Source organism: Microtus pennsylvanicus, chromosome 4 (genome assembly GCF_037038515.1).
Source record: "Microtus pennsylvanicus isolate mMicPen1 chromosome 4, mMicPen1.hap1, whole genome shotgun sequence".
NCBI classification, from domain to species: domain Eukaryota; kingdom Metazoa; phylum Chordata; class Mammalia; order Rodentia; family Cricetidae; genus Microtus; species Microtus pennsylvanicus.
In genome coordinates this window covers 97,945,735-97,966,226 of record NC_134582.1, presented here as the reverse complement: position 1 = coordinate 97,966,226, position 20,492 = coordinate 97,945,735, and the positions used below count along the sequence as shown (strand labels likewise).

The 20,492-nt window shown below is 38.6% G+C and overlaps 1 pseudogene; it reads right to left on the bottom strand.

Moving 5' to 3' along the window:
• Positions 1-7,856: 7,856 nt before the first annotated feature.
• Positions 7,857-20,491, bottom strand: LOC142849047 (ATP synthase F(0) complex subunit C1, mitochondrial pseudogene; annotated as a pseudogene).
• Between the last annotated feature and the right edge of the window lies 1 nt (position 20,492).

Genomic DNA, 20,492 nt, shown 5'->3' with positions numbered 1-20,492 from the left:
CTCACGACCTGAAGTCCATAACCGCTACATACTCCGAAAGCTTAAAGATGCTCGTTATGCCTAAAAAGACTTCAGTATTTCCTTGACATTTTGGACTTACATGACTTTTAAAAAATAAAAACAGAAGCAAAATAGCCTTTCACAGAGCCAAGAAACCCTTGGTTATAATAACTGAGAACTCAGCACTAAATAGAATGTCTTTATTCACACCACCACTTCCCCCTCTATGTCACTGCCAAGTGCCAGGGAACATCACTAAAGAGGAGGCATCGTAAGAGCTGGAGGACCCAGGAGAGTGCTGTGATCTGCTGTCTTCTGGACATCACACGGCTTCACACTTATGAATTCATTGCAGCTGCCGTTACCTGCACAAGACCGACACATGAACAAAACAGCCAAAAGGGTTCCCTGTGCCTCACGCCTTGCTAGGAGGTGATGGCTGCTGGGTGAGGGAAAACCATTCTTTTTAGGGGGAAAGGAAGTTGGGAGGGGGACATGGAAGAATATGGAAATATATGAAATTCTCCAGAATGAAGAAGGACAGAATTTCTTGGTTTTTTTCTTTTAAGGCAACATTTGCACTACCCAAGGAAGAGATTGAAATCTGAAGAGCCACATGAACTGGCATCACTGACAGCTCTCCTTCTGCTTGGCATTTAAAGCAGACCAGGAAGTGCCGATTGTTTCTGTTTATACACAGCTTTCTGAATGTCTCCAGAACAGCAAGGCTTCTACACACAAAAGTGGAGCAATTGTCGTGGACATTAAGATGCAGATGACGAAAGCTGCTTCGTTCTAATTGCCTGCCTAGCAATTACTTTTACACCTATCATAAAGCACTAGAGAATATGACCATAAAAACAGAAATTGAAACCGGGAGGTGGTGGCACACGCCTTTAATCCGAGCACTCAGGAGGCAGAGGAAGGCGGATCTCTGTGAGTTTGAGACCAACCTGGTCTACAAAAGCTAGTTCCAAGACATGCTCCAAACTTACAGAAAAACCCTATCTCCAAAAAAAAAAAAAAAAAAAAAGGACAGGAGATTTGCTAAAGGGCTTTTATCCAGAACATACAACAGATTGTTACAACTCACTAATAGAATGACATACATCCCAATTTTAAAAGTGGACAAAGGAATTAAAAAGACAGGCAAAAAATAAATATAGGAACATCAAGAATCAGTTATCAGGAAAATGAAAATTCAAATTACAAAATAATAACATTGCATCCACTAGGAAAGTGTTAATTTTAAAGAGATGGAGAAACAAACATAGCTAGGATGGGGAGAAAGGGAAGCTCTCATCAGACAGAAGATAGGAATGGAAAATATCCCAGATGCTTTTGAAAGTGAAATATCAGTTTAAGCTGCTTCCCCTAAGTCTAGTACTACTGGTTACATAGGGAAGAGCAATGAAAACACAAGAACATGCAACTCTTGCACATAAACACTGTCAGATGCAGTGCACACAATAGCCACAATTAGAAACAAACCAAAGGTTTGGTGAGGGGAGACTACAAAGTGGTATGTCCATGCAAATGGAATACTAGTCGGAAGCAAAACATGCATGCTTGCTATAACACGAATGGACTAAAACATGGTGCTAAATGAAAAAAAGTCAGAGGCAAAGGCCACATACTAAGGGATCATGTTTATATATATGGTTACACACACACACACACACACACACACACACACACATACAGTCTGCAGGATTTAGCTGTAAATAGGATTTCACTGGATGGTGCTTGCTAGTAATGATTACACAACTTACCCAATGTTTTAAAACACTGTTGAACTATTTATGTGAATTCTATGATCTGCAAACTCTAATTTTGCTAAGAAAACTCAGTTTTCATATGATTCATAAAGTAATCTTGTGAAAAGAAGTGGGGATGGGGTGGGGAGAAGTGCTACTGGGCAGCTTGGAGCTGATGGTTCCAAGTAACCAAGGCTGAGATCCAGGGAGGCATAAATTAAACCCTCAGTACTGGGTCACCTGGGGCTGAAGAAAGGAAAAGGATGCGTGGGAAAGAGTTAGAGTCTCGTAGTTTTCCTCTAGTACAAAATGCCATGTAACATGAGATTTTGTAATTAATAAAAAATGAGTGCTATATGAAGTTAGCTTCTGCCACTTATTATCTCCCCGGAGATAGGATACTTTCAGCCAAGAGGGTAATGATGTTACCAAATGTCCAGACTTGTTTACAGTCCATTTGATATTAGACCTTTAAATTTTCCAAGTGACAGTGAGTAAGTAGCTAAATATTTTGTAACAAAAACCAAGGAGTCTGAAACTCCCAGGCAGGCTGTGGGCATGGTTCACTGGTAGAGTTCTTGCCGGCATATATAACACCCTGCCACAGAAACAAAGAAACAAACTCATGTTTCTTAGGTATGTAATAAATTATCTGTGCTCCTTTTTCTTTTTAAAACGTGAAAGCAAAAGAGCTGTTGCAGAACTACATAAAATATAAATGAGATCATATAAAGTTAATTTATTTTAAACAGATTAAAAACTGTTTTAGTGAATTGTTCCTATAGAGGTTGGATTAGTTGTTCTTTTAATTATGTGCCATTTTATTTATTTATTGCGGAATTCAAATACCTAGCACTGAGTGGATACGTTGTTTAGAAAACAGCACATGATATTTCCTTAGAAACAAAGTACATCATGCAACACTATTCATAAATAAATTGGCGAATAACTTCCCAAAGTTTATATGACTTTTACACCATCTTGTTATATATCTTTGCTTCCTAACCTAAAAACAAAAACAAACAAAGAAAAGCCTGGATGCTAAGGATGCAGCTCAGTAGGAAAATGCTCTAGGATGCATGAGGTCCTGGGTTTGGTTCCCACTTCAGTAAAAAAAATGGATAAGTTTAAAATATTTTAAAGTTCAAACCTGAAGAGGCAATACAAGAAGAGTACAGTACATAGCTGTATACGATTTTCTTATCGTCACCGAGTGTCAGAGTTTTCTACGTCTGCTGTTTCTGTCTCCATTTCTGCAGCTGCGGTTTTTATGGGACTTCATTTCTACCTGCAGAAGCATGTCTCCTCAGAAAGAAGACCTTTCTCACATAACAGGGCCCATCAATGATCCCATAGTGCATTTTCTGCAGTCTTTTTAAAAATCCTCTTTTCTCTATTTAGGAAGCAGTCGCTCCATTCTTTTTCCTTTTATTCCACGTGAAATTATTATTTTTTGAAAACTCCTGACAAATACAGCTTCATAAATGATCACAGCTTATATTGCCTGACTGTGTCTCATGGAACCAAGTCTCATGGCAAGAAAGTCAAAGAAATATTATAATTTTCTCAGGATATCCCAACAGGTGGCACACAGTGTTAGCCTATGCTATCATTAGTTAGCAAAGGTAAAATTGATGATCTGATTATGGCGGTATCCACCAGATTTCTCTCCCGTAAAATTATATTTTCAATGTCTAAATGATATGTAAATTAAGGAACTCCGTGGGTATCCTGTGTTCTACCAGTTCACGCCCAGGTCTTTAGTATCTATTCTTGATTGGATGGATTACAATGGTGCTTAGGGAACAGTGGGTTTCTGAGCCTACCATTTCTTCCACACTCACTAACTGATGTTCTCTTACATCACAATGCTTCCATCCCAAACCGCATCTTTCCCTTTTAAGTGTCAGTATAAAGTCAGCCCAAACCAAACCAAACACACACACACACACACACACAAGGAGAGAAAAGGAAAAAGAAAAAAAAGAAACACCTTACATTCTTCATTTTGATGCTCAAGCTGTTGCAAAAGCTGTACTTTTGACACACCAATAATGTCTTGATTACTCTCTACTTCCTCTACATTTTTATTCTATTTCTGGAATTTTCCACTCCTTCAAGGAATGCTGGTTCTTTTTAAAGAAGAACGACCTTTCAAAAATCAAAACCAGTGCATGAAGATGTTCTAAAAAAAAAAAAACACGAAGCACTGGGCATAGGGATGCTCCTTGCTACTGTGGTGTCATTGCTTCTGGTCATGACAATGAAAATGATTGTGTTCTATGTTATGTTCTAATTCACACGTATTTATAATTCCATTCCAATGCCGTAGGATTCCTTCTGCCTCATTCCACATCCCTCATATGTATTTCCCTTCTGTTGGTTCTTTAAGTCTAAGAAGGAAAGAAGAAAGCAAGATACTTGCTACAAGGTAAAATTCACACCACTGCGAGACTATCCATTCTAAACAAGCGGAGGGCATCTAGGAGGCAGCTGCCCACTTATGAAATCCCCATTCTGAGGCATGAATCATCGCTTGCTAGCTTTAGGAATTGGGAGAAGAGCATATTTATATTAGCAGGCTTAGAAATGCTTTTCTACCTTCTAAATTGGAAGAGGATTTCAGGAGCTAGAAGCAGCTTATGATAGCAACGAGGCATGAAATTACAGAAGCGCAAACCTCAAGTCATGCTCCCTCACTAAAGCTGGCGGGCTTCTCCCAGTGGGCAAGGCTCAGGGGAGAAATTTTCCACAAGGAAAAACCCTGAAGTAGGGGGCACAGTAACGGCTGATGGGGAGACCTGTGAAAACCTCACCTACCACTGGGGTATGTTGTTTCTCTGAAAGGTAAAAGAAAACGGGGCAACTACAGAATAGTTCCAATTAAGTTGCTAGTGTTTATGGTTTATGTTCAAAAGTATTGAAGAATTTGAGTACACATTTTTTGGTGGTCTGAAAGGATACATTATAGCCAGTAGGAGACTGAAAGGCACTGCCAAGCCAGTTCTCACCCAGAACAAATGCTCACTGTGAAGGAGCTGGACCAGTGGTGGGTGCTGCTACCCTCACTCACTTGGTAGGAAATGAAAACTCAGCTAAACATTATTAAAGGCACTTTGAGCACACCCTTGGAACATATCAGAGTTTTATTTCAAAGGAGCAGATAATATTCTTGACAGTATCATAGTGTCTTTTTTATATTTAAAAATTAATTATGGAGTAAAGATGTAGCTCATGGGAAAGAGTATCTGCCTCTGGTATTCAATCTCCAGCACTACCAATAATAATGATAATAATAATACATTGCAATAAAACATTAAAATCAAATATGAATATGAGAGTTGTTTAAATAGGATAGTATCTCCAAGAGAAAAAGTACCACCATTTCATTAGCCATATTTAACAATACAAGAATAAACGTAGTGGTCAAGTTGGGAGAAAAACGAAAGAATCTAGAACAGTATTTGTGGTAGGTTCCGAATTTTTTGTTTGTTTTGTTTTGTTTGAGACAGGTCTCATTATGTAGCTCTGGCTGTCCTGGAACTCTCTATGTAGACCAGGCTGGCCTCAAACTCATAAAGATCCCACCTGCCTCTGCCTCCCTAGTGCTGGGACAATTGTGACCAAATACATTTTGAATTTTTTATGGATAAAAAGATACACTGTCAATAAATATTAAGTAAATAATAATATATAGAGAAAAATAGTAGAAAAATGTCAGACAAGATTGTCGCAACAAATATGACCTATCTGCTTTTCTAAAGTTACTCACTGGTCTGCAAGCATTTGTTTTCTTTTTAACATAAATGAAATTCCATTAAAATAAAACAAACTTGCCACAATAAAGAGACTAGCCTAGAAGAACCCATGGCATTACAGGGAGTGAGCTGAGGTTTGAAGTTGAGATTCACTCACTGTATAAATTCAGAGTGGCTGCGTGGCCATCCTAAGCTTTGGTTCTTCTCATCTATTAAATGAGAGTAGTACCATGTACCTCACAGAGATGAGGGGTAAGAAATGAGGTGAAAGTGGTTAATGTTTCAGAGGGACTTAACAGATGGTAACTTTTGTGATTATTATTGGTACTATTATTGCTATTAATATTACTAAATCCCCCAAACAAAAGATACCAGCTAAAAATTTAATCTAGATTTTAGAAGGCAAAATATTTCTGAGTATTTTAATTCATTATTCCACAGTGCACCCATAAAATATTTTTTTCCTTTCACTGGACTGTTACACAATACAAAAGAACTGTATGCATAGCTTAAGAAGGAGAATGACCGTTGCTCAAGCCACCACCAGGCCACACAGCCCTAAACCCCATTGTTTTACTTCCTCTCCAACTAACTTCCATGTTTTTAGATGATTGTTGTGTTTTTATTACAGTTACTTCCATGTATATTGTAAACATGTAACTTTATGACAGGTTAGGATTTGTTTGAATTCCTTTGTATCTTTTTTCAATCAAATCATCTTTCTCTGGTTTGTTATATTGTTATGTTGCTAGTTTTACTTATGTAACATTCCATTGTAAAACTATATAATTTATGCTTTATGTTTTATACTATTGATTGATTTGTAGATGTTTTTAGTTTAAGGCTTCTACGAACACTACAGTGCATATAAATGTAAGTACCAATATATTGACACTGGTGCCCCAGTGATGCTTTTAATACTTTTTGCTAATTTAGTGACCATGTAATAATTAGACATTTAAATTGTGTCTCTAATTACTAAGGTTGTACCTATATTATATATACATATATATGCAATGTTTTACATCAATTAAATGACCATGTAAGGATTTTAATCTTGTATCACTATTTAGAAATTTCCAAATATGTCTTAAATATTATGTTTGATATATTACATTTTGTTTATAATATTTATAACTAAATTTGTATTGTGCTTGATATTATTGTATTTTATTTTCTAGGTACTTCATAATTTAAACTTCCCAAATAGGACTTTTTTATGAATTAGAGTAGGCTCACTATTTTCATATGTTCATTCATCATCTCTATGGAAAAGCCTATTTTTTTCACTAAGTTGTAAGACCATCTCCATCCTGTGGTAATAGCCGAATGTTTGGGGGCTGTCTTTTGACAGGCTCCCCCACCCACTGAGGATGTCCTAGCTACTGTAAGCACATTTAAAGTATTTTAGCATCTGCTTGTTAGTTTACACACACCTGTGGCATATAGACTGGGATGGAATTGAATCTATAAATGAGTTTGGCAGTAATTTACATCTTATACTAAAGGGTGTTAGGAACTGCAAATATGGAATTTTAATTAATTTGTCATACTCCTTTATACTTTCCTTCAAGGATATTCTACAACTTACCTCCTCTGAAGGAAAAATAAAACCCCTCTACATATCTTCCAACAGATTTATTCTTAGGTAATTCATATTTGTGATGCTACATGCTTTGTTTTCAGGCTTCTTTCTACTTGTGCTTATTTACAACATTGACTACTTTAAGCAGATAACTTATTAAACTGCTATCACTCAAAATGATTTTTCTATACATAATTCTTTTGATGTATACAACCCACAAAAAAAGATGGCTCTCTTTTGTTACAGTTCCCTATCCTCTTATTCCATAGTCTTTTTCTTACATCATGGCACTTCTAGTAAAACATGGAGTAGAAATAGTTTGACATTTATTATTTAAATCGTCTTAGGTGAAATGTAATATCATCAGCGTTTTTTGTTTCTGCCATTCCGTTTGGGATGGCGTGACATCTGTTGTGGTTTTAATTTGAGTTTAATTTTGTATCTCTGTTTGGTTATTCAAATACCCTATTGTGGAACTTTTACTCATTTACAATGGAGTTATTTTGTTTTACTATTGTAGTGAGGTCTCTTTCCTTATTCAGAACCCAAATCTATTTCATCTATTTCTTCCCCAAAAGAGTGTAGTTTCATTTTCCTAAAGTTCTCTCCTCTCTCTCTCTCTCTCTCTCTCTCTCTCTCTCTCTCTCTCTCTCTCTCTCTCAAACGTTGTTGTTTAATGGTGAAGCTTAGCACCCTCCAGCACCAGGACCGGCATGGAGTCGAAGCAGCAGGGATGGCTGGGTGACCCATGGAGCCTCACATGGTGAAGAGGACTAGGAAGGCAACCATCAAACAGAAGAGCCCCATGGCCTCAGACAGGGCAAAACCCAGAATGGGATAGGAGAAGAGCAGTTGCTTGAGAGACAAGTTTCTGTCATTGCCAATAATCAAGCTACCAAACACTGTTCCAATGCCAGCCCTGGAGCCAGCCATACCAACTATGGCAGCCCCGGCACCAATAAACTTGGCAGCTGTGTCAATGTCCCGGGAAACAACACTGGTCTGGAATTCCCATCTGGCTACCTGGAGAGGGGAGCTGCTGCAGCAAGGCTGTGTAGATGGGGCCTCCAGTCTACTCAAGAGGGAAACAGACACAGGCCTGATTCAACCCCTGGTACAGGAGCGGATCAGAACTGGAGTGCCTTGGTGGTCTACATTTTTCAATCTCCCAGCTTTAGCCCTTGGTCTAAAGTTCTCTTTTTTAATTAAAAAAAAATTGTACCTCAAGCTGACCTTACAGTTATTTATAGAGATTGTTTGGTCTCTGCCTCTCAATTGCATGGGTGACAGGAACAAGTCACTATGCCTAGCATCCAAAAATGTCTTTTCAGCAAATGCATTTAAATTTTGATAAAGTCAAATTTCACTTTTTTTTCATGATCAACACTACTTGTGTCCTCCCTTAAAAACCATCTACACAAAGTCATGAAGAGCTGTGTAGGTGTTACAGAATTAATTCACTATTGACATCAGTGATCTATTTTGAATTCATCGCTTTTCATATGGAATAAGGTAAAAGCCAACGTTCATTTCTTTTCTTTTCTCTCTCCCTTTCTCTCTCTTTTGGATAATTAAATATTGGTGGCACCAATTACCAATCTTCAAAAACTTCTAAATATTTTTTAAAGGAATATGTCTTAAATTTCCCCCTTTTTCTTACCATTCTACCCAGATGGCACTGAGCAAAGCCCCATGGATCCCTTACATATTTCCAGAAGTTCCCCAAAGACTCAACTGTGTTCACAGCTGTGAATCAGTGAGGCCACTGCTGAAGGCCTTACTAGTGGCTTTGCCGAGGATGCCCACCTACAAAGGTGCTTTGAGCAGGTGTTCTTTGAGCCTTCCTTGAAGGCCAGAGGAAAGCTGAGAACATGGGAGCTTTGGGTCTTCCCGATCTTGGAGAAAACCTGTTTCTATGAAAGTTTTTCTCATCTCTGACTTTCAGCTCTCTTGCTATTGGACTTCCAATCCAGTTCAGTACAGGAGGAGGAAAAAGAATGTGTGACATATCCATCACATCTCTTTTGTCAATTCCAGTGCTCGAGAAAAAACAGTTTTTCCTTTCTAGATTTGCTTCTTTTTTTCTTCCTAGATGACTATTTCACTCTCCCATCTAAAAATGCTTTCTCTTTTCTTTGTAAGGGTTCTCTAAATATCTAAACCAGCAATAAGTCTTCATCCGACTTTTACATGTTTAAAAGCCCCAGTCAGGTGGTTTTCCCAGAAGAAACAGAATGTTCCAAACATTGGCCTTGAGCAAAATGAGTTAAGCTTACACATTAGGCCTGCCCAGTTCCTTTCACCCACTAATTCTGTTCCAGCACAGCCCACAGCATGTGAGGCCCTGAGCTGGCAAGGGGAAGAACTTTACCCTCTGGTGGAGGTTGGCAGGAGAAGTGGAAACAGACATAGAAACTTGCAGTTGGGATACTGCCAGGTAACTGCTATGAGGGACAGCCAGGGTCAAATAAGCATATGGCAAAGAGCAGCAAAACGGCCTGGGGCCAGGGAGATGCTAACAATAGCACCTCTATCAGAGAGGTAACAGGGGTCCAAGCCTAGTGGAAGGCTAGGAAAGTACTCTGTGAAAGGAGGCATGGCATGCAAGGGTGGGGAGCTGGATGTGAACATAAAAGCCACCTTGAGTGTTCCTGATCATTAAACATCACAACAGTGCTTGTTGAAGCAGAAAAGTCATAAAGTTAAAAATGTGTCTTGAATAAAGTTTTGCTGCTTGTAAGTCAGGTTTAATACAGAATGTTGTCAAATGTTCATAAGATAAAGAGACATGCTTTCTCTAATAACATGAGAATATTTAGTATTGGAATGGAAAAATCAAAAAGTATTATCCTGATACCAGTTGTGTATTCTGCAATTCAGTACTGAGCCTAAATTGCTCAGTTGGTATACGCTTCACTGGTTAAGAGCAATGTTCTCTACATAATGCCTCCCACTAAACTGAAATCCTAAATACTACCTTCACTTCTAACTGTAAGGTACAAATGTAGTGTAGTTAAGATGTGGATGTCCTTCTGTATATATGTTGCTTTTCTTGGTTGATGAATGAACCTGTTTTGGCCAATGGCTTAACAGAGTACAGCTAGGCAGGAAATCTGAAAAAAGATATATAGAAACAGTAGGTGGAGTCAAAGAGAGGCCATGTAGCTGCTGAAGGAGACAAATACCAGAACCTTATTCAGTAAGCCATAGCCTTGTGGTGATACACAGATGAATAGAAATGGGTTAATTTAAGACATAAGAGCTAGCTAGGAATATGCTTAAGCCATTTGCCAGACAGTGTTGTAATTAATATAGTTTGTGTGTAATTATTCAAATTTGGGTGGTTGGGAATGAATGAGCAGCCTCCACTTTACAAAATGATGCCCAGCATTTGGCAATGTACATAAAGCCTAAGAAAGCTTTAAAAATGGGCTTTTACACTCACAAAAATGGGAGTCAATTGGAGCTTCTTGACAGCAGCATTTTTTCAGATAGACTCTTTGTGCTGGTGGCAAGCAGAGGCATGATTCCTTTAAGAAAAGGCTTCCTGACTCAGCATTAGCAGCAAAAACTGCATGGCTTTGTTAAGAAATGGTGGCTTCCTGGTCCGTGCTGGCTCTTTTGTGAGGTTCTGCGTTTAAATGGGGTTTGTGAGCAATGTGCTACTAGTTGTTTAATGGCAGCAAAGACCCGCTGCATCTAGAGCTGGGGTGGTTAGCATGGTTGGCAGAGGCAGTGAACATATCTCCACCATGTTGGATTGGGCAGAGCTAACAAGCAGGGCTGTAGAGTTGGTCCTAGCCACACCCGCTTAATATTTAAATAAAATGGTGCTCTAATGATTGCAGATATGCAATAAAGACAGATTCAGACAAAAATAAACCTCTGAACAGGTCACAGTGTGATTTAAAAAATGTACATAAGCTTGGGAGAGAAAGGAACAAAAGTATAGACAGTTATAAAAAGACTGGAAGTCATAGATTAAAGGAGTAAAGATAGTAAAAATAAATATTGAAAATTAAAAAAATAAGCCACGTAAAGATGAAAAATACACAGAGAGTCTGGATTATATATATTATCGTGCATTCTTTTAATATTTTGACTGTGAATGAGCTAAGTACAGAGAAGCATTTCATTGTATGGGCTGTTAAACTAAACCAACATATATATATTTTAAAGGTGTCTTAACTTTAAATTTGGAGTCTAAGGACATGTTACTTTGGAAAAGAGGTTCTGCTTTTGTTTCTACAGAGGATTGGAAACTGTGGATTCCTTCCAGGTTTATGGAGTTTGATGAAATAAGACTCTCTGAAAGATCTCCGTGAACTCTGAAAATACTTTGCCCATCAAACAACAGGAAGCATTTTGAGGAAAGCAATGCCCAAATTCCCTAAATGACTGTTTATGAATGTTTGTTTTCATTTAAAGAGGGATATGATATAGAAATGAATACTTTACATAGGCATGGGGTTTGGTTTATTGATACACATAAGGTCAATTTTATTATCTGTATATTTCTACTTTTGTTTAAGGTATTATGTTTATGCAACTCATTTAAAAATGTAATATATAATTACATCTGGCTTAATAGATAATTATCTATAATAGTCAAACTATAGTCATGTTAGTTAAGTTTTCTAGATGTACAGAGACATATTTCAGATGAATAGCTATTCTTTAAATCTTTCAAAGTCCTACAGAATATGGCATTTAAAATGTTTTAAGAACTTGGACTTTTCTCAACAGTGAGACATGTCTGCTTCTGGCAGCACCAATTACTTTACAGAGGTTGATGGGCACTGAAGAAACTTATTATGAAATTTGTATTTAGTGTGACAAGGCTAGCCATTTGGGCAAGAAACTGCTCTTGCCTGGATTGCTTGATGGCATACTGTATGAACTGGGTATGCAGGACTCACAGAAAAGTGACTGCTGAACTTTCCAAATGATATAATATTCCTTCAGGGTTTCTACTTCACAGAAGAAACTACCAGGAATTCTTCAGGGCACAGAAGAAAGTAACTGACAAACTGCCAATATAGGTGAAACAAATTTTGTTTCATCTACAAGTCTGCGAGATACTAAGAGCCTGTAGGCTGAAGATGGATGCCCCAACATTACAGAAGAACTTTGGGTGACTGTCCAGGCAGCAAGATGTCTCTGTCAATTCTAGAGGTTTGGAAGTTTCTTACAATGAACTTCCTGTTTACTCAGACAATATTATACCCTTCTCAGGTCTTTGATAAGGTTGAAGATAGTCATAGTTACTTTCCTCTCATGACTTAGTCAAGTTATTTTTAAATAGGATAACTATTGAAACATTTAGCATATGATTCTAGTTTGATGTTCATACTGGTTGTAATTCTAATTTTTATGCACGGTTTTGCCTCTACTTTTTCCTGGACAATACTTGATACTTGTTCTTATTGTATATAGTTTTGTGTTAGATTTAGAACTCTCCTATTTAGACAAAAGGGGTTTGTGATGTGGGAACTCCTTCAGCTAATAGTTTTTAAGATATCAGCCCACTTTGGGCATGGTCTCATGTACTCTAAATGCAGAAAAAAGTGTGCATGGGTCTCTTGGCTGCTGGATTCAGTTCCAGTTCCCAGTGCACACAGAGGACTGTGGATTGCTACTCTTTCTGTGAGTTTATCCCCAAATAAATAAATTTTTGTTATACTCCACTCTGGGCTATTGTAGAGCTCTTTTATATGCCAACAAGTTAAGTAGAAAAGCTTAGCAGAACTCAAAATGAAAAGAAAAACTATACTTAAGTGATTAAAGTTTCATTATAAAGGAGACTCAAATGGAAAGGGAGGGGGGCAATCCCTGATTGAATGAAATCTTGTGTATTGTTGACAGTTGGCACAATCCTATGAAGCCCTCCAAAGTCTTGGACCCATGGGATGCTGACAAAGGTGATTCCCCGTGTGGGCCAGGCTCAACATGGATGGCAAAGCTTTCCTCAGAAGTCTAAGTACCAGTGTTTAATAATAATTGGTCAGCATGTGCAAGGACTAGCAACCTCATCTTCCTCTTCCCCGGTGTTTATGGCCTGAGACTGCTGGCCTTCAGAGACCTCCTACCCAGGCTAACTAATACCTCCTGCCTTACCACCCGATTTTGGGATGTACATAATAAACATACTGAGATGTCAGGTGGCAGGATATAGAGTTAAAAGAAACTCCCACCTTATCCCGGCCATACTGGATGTGTGTCTGTTCTTTCTTCATTCCATCTCCACAGCTACTCAGGGTGTGTAGTCAGCTTTCTATTGCTCTAACTAAAGGCTTGAAACAACTTTAAAGACGGAAAGGCTATCTGGAATCACAATTTTGGAAGTTCGATCAGAATAAGTTGATTCCATTGTCTTTGGGCCTGTGGTGAGGCAATAGAACATCAGGGTAGAAAAACGAAGGGAAGAAAGCTGCCTCGTGACAGCCAGAAAGCAAGGAAGGAAAGAGGAAGGGGCTAGGACTCCAGACACCTTTCCAATGACCTATTACTCCTTTCAGAAAGGTTCTGCCATCTCCCAATAGCGCCACAGGTTGGCAAATATGGCTTTAGCGCATGAGCCTTTGGGAGACTCCTCAGTTCCAAACTACAGCAGTGTGGCCGGGGGTTCAGGCAGAGTGCTCCATGCCCTTGTTTCTGCTTATAAAGGCATGCTGCCCTCTCTCACTTCAGTGTATTCACCACCAGGAATCTACTGCTTTTTTTTTTAATTGAAGGTTCATCCTACAGACAAAATTGATTAAATCACTGTTCAAGTTCCAAACCCAGGTAACCCTGGGCATTGCCCTATTTGCATAACACAGGCACCTTATCAATCAGGAAAACCCCAGTTTGGGAAGATCTGTGCCAGCTGGAAAACGATCAGATACATTTTTTTTTCTGTGCTAGAGACTGGGTATAAAGTACGCAAACACAAAGCCCTTTGAAGTTGTTTTGTAGGGACTTCTAGAACCTGCCAGAAACCAGCAAAACATGAGCTAGCCACCTCTAGTTGAACATGTACAGAAGAAGCCTGCTCACTCAGCTGATGCCCTCTGCTGTTACAAACTCACCATTCATACAAAACAAGATATTTCTCACTGAAAGGAGCATGTAAAACATGTGACCTGGGCCAAGACATGACTGTCTTTTCCTGAGTATAAGGCACAGGACAGTCCACTTCTTACCGTCCTGCTGGTAAGTAGTTCCTCCCCTTTTCCTATAAACCAGATCAATGCCCACAGATGACACGATAAATCTGAACACGTTTCCTGTGTCATTGTCAACAGAAGCCCTTTCTGTTTAAGAAAATCTGATGCCAGAACCCTGGCTTATTTGTGCATGAGACAGTGAGCTGGTAGTACCCATGTCAACCAAGAGCCCTTACAACTACCAGGACGTCACAAGTATGGAAGAAATTAATTTTTAAAAATACATATACTTTTTTATCAATAAAGGGAAGGAAAGAGAATTTAAAAGTCCTTTTTGTAGTACCAAAAAATTCATCATGTAATAGAATAAACTAATTAGCAATGTGGCACAGAATCAAGAGATTGTAGAAAAGAGAAACATAAGCTTTGAGGAGGGTAGGAGAACCATGGAGTAATAGCAGCAAATGGTCACAGGGCTAGCTTTGATGAAGGTGGCATAAGATGGCTGAGAATCTTGCTGCATGGAATGAACTAGATTCGAATATGGACATGAGGATGAGAGACAATGCTCAGAGGTCCAGCATCCCGAAGAGGCTCTCAGTACACCCGTGTTCAAACACTGAGTCTGGGTAACTCTATGGTTGTGTTCATCGAACTTCTGGGTTAGAAGGTCTTATTCCAGCCTCTGAGGACTGCATAGCTCTCACTCAACTCTGAGGCAGGAGAGGGAAGGCGGTTTACACAGCTCAAAGTAAGCACTCAAGGACAGAAGAAAGCCACCAGGGATATCCTAGAGAAGAACATCTAATTCTAGGTTTTCAGTTCGAAAAAGATTTCATTTCTTGTAATTTTACAACAGAGTTTACATGTATTTGAGCTGATTCAAAAACAAACTAAGTTTGACTAAGCAATACTAAATAGTGATTTTTTAAAAAGTGCTTGCTGGTATGGTTATTTTTCGTACCATCACCATCTAGTGGAGAAAACCTTGAACTTCAAAGAGCTAAGGTTTGAGAAGAAATATAGGGCCATTATACTATTTTACTTTCATTCAGGTCTCACAATTGAGGGTGAGGTTCTTATCCTTCCTTAATATTTGGAAACAGACCAGAAGTCAAGTAGCTTTGCCCAGGGCCAAACTATGACTCATTCAGTTCCAGATAACTTGAAATTAAATCTAGTACACTGTTACCTCATGCTACATTCATATGGCTCAATTTTATTCTTGTCTTCAGGAGTAAATTAGATAGATAGATAGATAGATAGATAGATAGATAGATAGATAGATAGAGAAATGATGTGGAGAATTTCCTTATTTCTATATGTGAGCAAATGGCATGTGCAAAAGGAATAGCATGAAGATAGGGTAGAACACATGGCTAGTATGCACAAGGCCTTGGCTTCAATCTCCGCCACAAAAGAACAACAATGAAATTAGAAAATGGGGCCTCTCAGAGACTGAGCCACCTTCCTTCCTCACAGAAATGATATTTCTGTTGGCGGAAGTTTCCTGTCTCAGACCTGCTCGGTCCCAAATACCGGGGAGCTGCTTCCCAAATCACCACACAAAGGCTTAATATTACTTAGAGATGCTTGAGCAATAGCTCAGGCTTATCATTAACTAGTTTTTACATTAAAAGCTAACCCATATCCCTTATTTACTTATGTTCTGCCACATGGAGGTACCTTTTCTCAGTACAGTTTTTTGGGAGAACGTGGGTGTAGTTTTATAGGTTACTTGCTGCTCTCTCTTGGTCAGTTTCTCCTCTGACTCCATCCTTCTCCTTCCCGTCATCCTTAGTTTGGTCATCCTGCCTATACTTCCTGCCTGACTACTGGGCAATGATCATTTTATTAAACCAACCCGAGAGTCAAATCTTTATAGTATACAAGAGGATTTTTCCACAACATTTCCCCATTTGTCTAACTAGAAAGGAAGGTTTTAACTTTCACATTAAGATTATATACAACAAAAACAGTTACCAAGAAACAATTACAGTTACAATATCCAGTCTGTTTGTATTTGGCAAAATAAAAGAAAATATTTTATCATCTATCTTACCTTTGTGAGTCCAAAGTTTCGTATCTAATTTACCTTTTATCATAAATAAGGAAAACTGTAACTATCTAGTCTTCAACTCCATCAAAAAATTCAGAAGGGTGAACTGTTACTCACAAGAACCACAAGTTACCTGGACAGTCACCAAAAGTTCCTCTGTAATATTGTGGCATCAAACTCTGGCCTACAGGCCTACTATGTCTGACAGACTTTCCTCTGAAGCAGGGTATCTTGAAGGACTGTGTTACTTTGTATTGGCAAAGTTCAACAGTTGCCTTTCTTATGTCCTGCTGGTCTAGTTTGGGAAGTAACTGTCAGCAATTGAGGCAAGGGTAGTTTCTTTGCCCGCATGACTAGCTTTTGCCATAAAGGAAACAAACTCCATATGGAGTTTCTTCAAGGCCCATCATCCTCTTTGAAGTAATTAGTGCTGCCAGAAGTACACATGTCTCACTGTCAAGAAAAGTTTAAGTTATTAAAACATTTTAAATGCCATATTGTGTAGGTCTCTGAAGTGTTTGAAGATTGCTTACCTATCTGAAATAGATCTTTGTATGAAATAGATCTCTGTATGTATATTGAAAATATACCTAAGTTTGCTATTATAGATGTCTGTTAATTTGTATTTCTTAATTATATATTACATTTTAAATGAGTTGCATAAGCATCATACGCTAAATAAGAGTAGAAATATTCATACAGTATAACAAAATTAACCTTAAATTTGTATTTATAAACTAAAATCCATACCAATGTAAAATATTTGAATTAAAGTAGATTTAATAATCTATCTTTTTATCCTATCATTTCTATATCCTATTCCTTTTATTTTAGAAAGATATCTTTGAATTTAACTCTTTTGTTTAGCTTTTTTTTTTACTATGACCAATAACAGTTTGTAGCCAAGCCTACTAAACAATGACTAATATCCATAATATATTTGGGGGGGGAGGCGTGGGTGTAGTTTTATAGGTTACTTCCTGCTGATTGGGGGCACTGGTAATCTTTGGGGGACTCTGAGAAAATTTAGGATTACGGTCAAGTCCTGACTGGAGTATTCTGTATGGTTGAATCACCTCAGCCAGTCATCTTGAAGCTGTTCTGGATGTAGAACTTAGAAAAAAACTGCTCCTCTGAGACACTGAATCGTTGGAGATATCAGCTCTTATCAGAGATTTTCCAGGGGGTCTTCCTTGATCAAACCTGATTTTTCTTAACCCATAATGAATCCACAGCCTCTCATTTCCAGTGGAAACAAGAGCAGAATCTCTTTCCCAAAGTAACAGACCTTTTGACTTAAATTTTGAAGTCAAGATATTTTTAAAATATGTAGGAAGGTTTAATCTAACAGCTTTCATAATCAAATGTCTCTCAGCAGTTATTCACTCATTAACAATTAAAAATCTAAAGACAACACAATAATATATATAATCCAGATTCTCTGTGTATTTTCCATCTTTATGTGGCTTATCATATTTTTATTACTCTTATTTCTTTCTTAAAGACTTTATTTTACCCTTCTTTTCTCTCCCAAGCCTACATATATATTTTTAAACACACTGTAATCTATTTATAGGTTTCTTTCTTTCTTTGTTTGTTCTGGATCTATCTTTACTGCATATCTCTATCTTTTTCTGACCAAATGAGTCTTTTTTAAAAGATTTATTTATTTATTTATTTATTAAGTATACAGTGTTCTGCCTGTATGCATGCCTGCAGGCCAGAAGAGAGCACCAGATCTCATTACAGATGGCTGTAAGCCACGATGTGGTTGCTGGGAATTGAACTCAGGACCTTTGGAAGAGCAGGCAGTACTCTTAACCACTGAGCTACCTCTCCAGCCCCTTCCCCAACATGAGTCTTTAAACTGCTAACTGGTTTGACTAGGACCAAAAAAGGCAGCTTTGGCAGCTGGTTTCAATCCACTCCTTAGTTTCCTGAGTGCCTAGCTTCATGGTGGCAGTACCAGTTGGGAACATGTTTACCATCCCAACTCTAGGAATTTTCTAAGTCCTGTCACTGAGTAGTGTGCCACCCACTGTTTATAAATCCCATTCAAGTGTTTGGTGGTAGGATCTCTTATAGGAGCCACAGGGTTTTTGCTGCTAATGCTGAGTCAGGAAACCATCTTTTAAAGTAGCTTGACACCAGCAAACAGAGCCTCTCCAAGAAAAAATGGTTACCAAGAAGCCGAGTTTGACTCCAGTTTTGTGTGTTTATAATTCTTTTTAAAGCTTTTTCAGGCTTTATGTGGAAATTCTTGCTGAATGTTTTGAGTTCAGACCCAAACAGCTAGCAGCCACTTCCCAAATTACCATATAGAGGCTTACCATTACTTATAAACACTCGATCAATAGCTCAGGCTTATTATTAACTAGCTTTTACATTTAAAGTTAACCAATATTCCTTATTTGTGCTCTGTCACATGGCAGTACCTTTTCTCAGTACAGCTTTCCCATTTTGTTCTCTCTATGTCTGGCGAGTGTCTCCTGACTCTGCCCTTCTTCCAATCATCCTTAGGTTGGTTGCCCCACCTATATTTCCTGCTTGGCTACTGGCCAATCAGCATTTTATTAAATCAGTTTGAATGATAAATCTTTATGGGGTACAAGAGGATTATTCCACAGCATACTTCTTCCAATAGGAGCCAGCCATTTTGTTCCTCTTTGAGTTTAATATTATTACATTTTTGATATGTAATAGAAATTGTCATTTCATTTCACATTAGCTATTGCCAGTCTATTTCATGGACTAAGATAATTAAACCTTCAGTGGAAAAACAGTAAACAGATTCTATAGACCTCTCAATGGTATATTGTTGGGTAGTAGATCAAATAAAAATTTTTGTCAAAGTTCATAAAAGTGTCAAATTTCCTTTAATACATTTAATGTCTGATTATCAACAATAAAATAATCAAAGTTTGATACTTCAGTGCCCCGGGTATTTGAGAGGTTGAGAACTCCAGCTTCAGCGACTAATCAAAACTCACTCCTCACAACCTGTATTTATATCTTTTAAAGGTTTAATACTTTTATATGTATGAGTGTTTCACCTGCACATATGGTTGTGCACCACCCAGTTGCTGTGCCCCTAGAGACCACAAGGAATCAGATCCTCTGTGAGCCACCACGTGAGTACTGCAAACTTAAAAAGGGTACTCCGCAAGAGCAGCAGGGGCTCTTCACTACTAAAACACTTCTCCAGCTCCTTTTGCACTTTTTAAAGGGGTGACTTATAGAAAAGCATAATAAAATCATAAGTAGTAATACAAAGATATAGACTATCACATTTACAATTTCTTTTAAACAAAAGTAAAAATATTTTGAGATAGGGCCTCATTATATAGCCCTCGCTGGCTTGGAACTCCATATGCAGACCAGGCTAGCCTCAAACGCGGAGACTCACCCATCTGTGCCTCCTTTGTACTGGTATTAAAGGTATCCCCACCACACTCAGCGAGTACTTTTAAAATGTCTATGATACTCCTTTCCTGTTTCTGTCTGCTGCAACTCACCTTTAAGGGATTCCTATAATTTTATGAGAATAAAATGCTTGCTGTCCAGTTTACAGCTATTACTTCAGCTATGAGATAACTCTTAAGCAAGTACTTTGGGTGACACGGCTTAGGTAAAAATAAAGGGGGAAAGGGAGAGAAACGCTTTCATTTGCATTTCCTTGAGCTGCCTTCTGAGTTGAATTGTGTAGCTGCTTGTGATTTTCCAGTGGGGGTCCTTTCTCCAGTTTTCTAGGCACGTCTTGTGTATTTCCGCTTCGTTCTGTTTTATTACAAATATTTCTCCCTGTCCACACCATCTCTCTCCGAACCCAGAAGGCCAAAATCCTAGAATGCCAAGTTCCCAAGTTCCTTTCCGCTTTCGCACCATTAGAAGGGCGGAAGACTGCCCTTTCTGGCATTGAGCGGGCGTGCGCACGCGCACCAAGCCTACCCAAGCAACACATCAGAAACGCCTCGGTTCCCAGGGACTTAACCAGACGAGAGACCCGTTAGAGACAGCGAACTACATTTCCCAAAGTGCAATGCGAGAAATTGCCTGCGGCGATTGGGGCAAATGGTTGCGCGCTAGTCTACCAGCTTTGAACTACACTTCCCGACACGACGTGCGAGGCGTTGCCAGCTGCGGGCCGAGGGCGGGTTGACGCGGGAGCTGGGGACGTGAGGCATG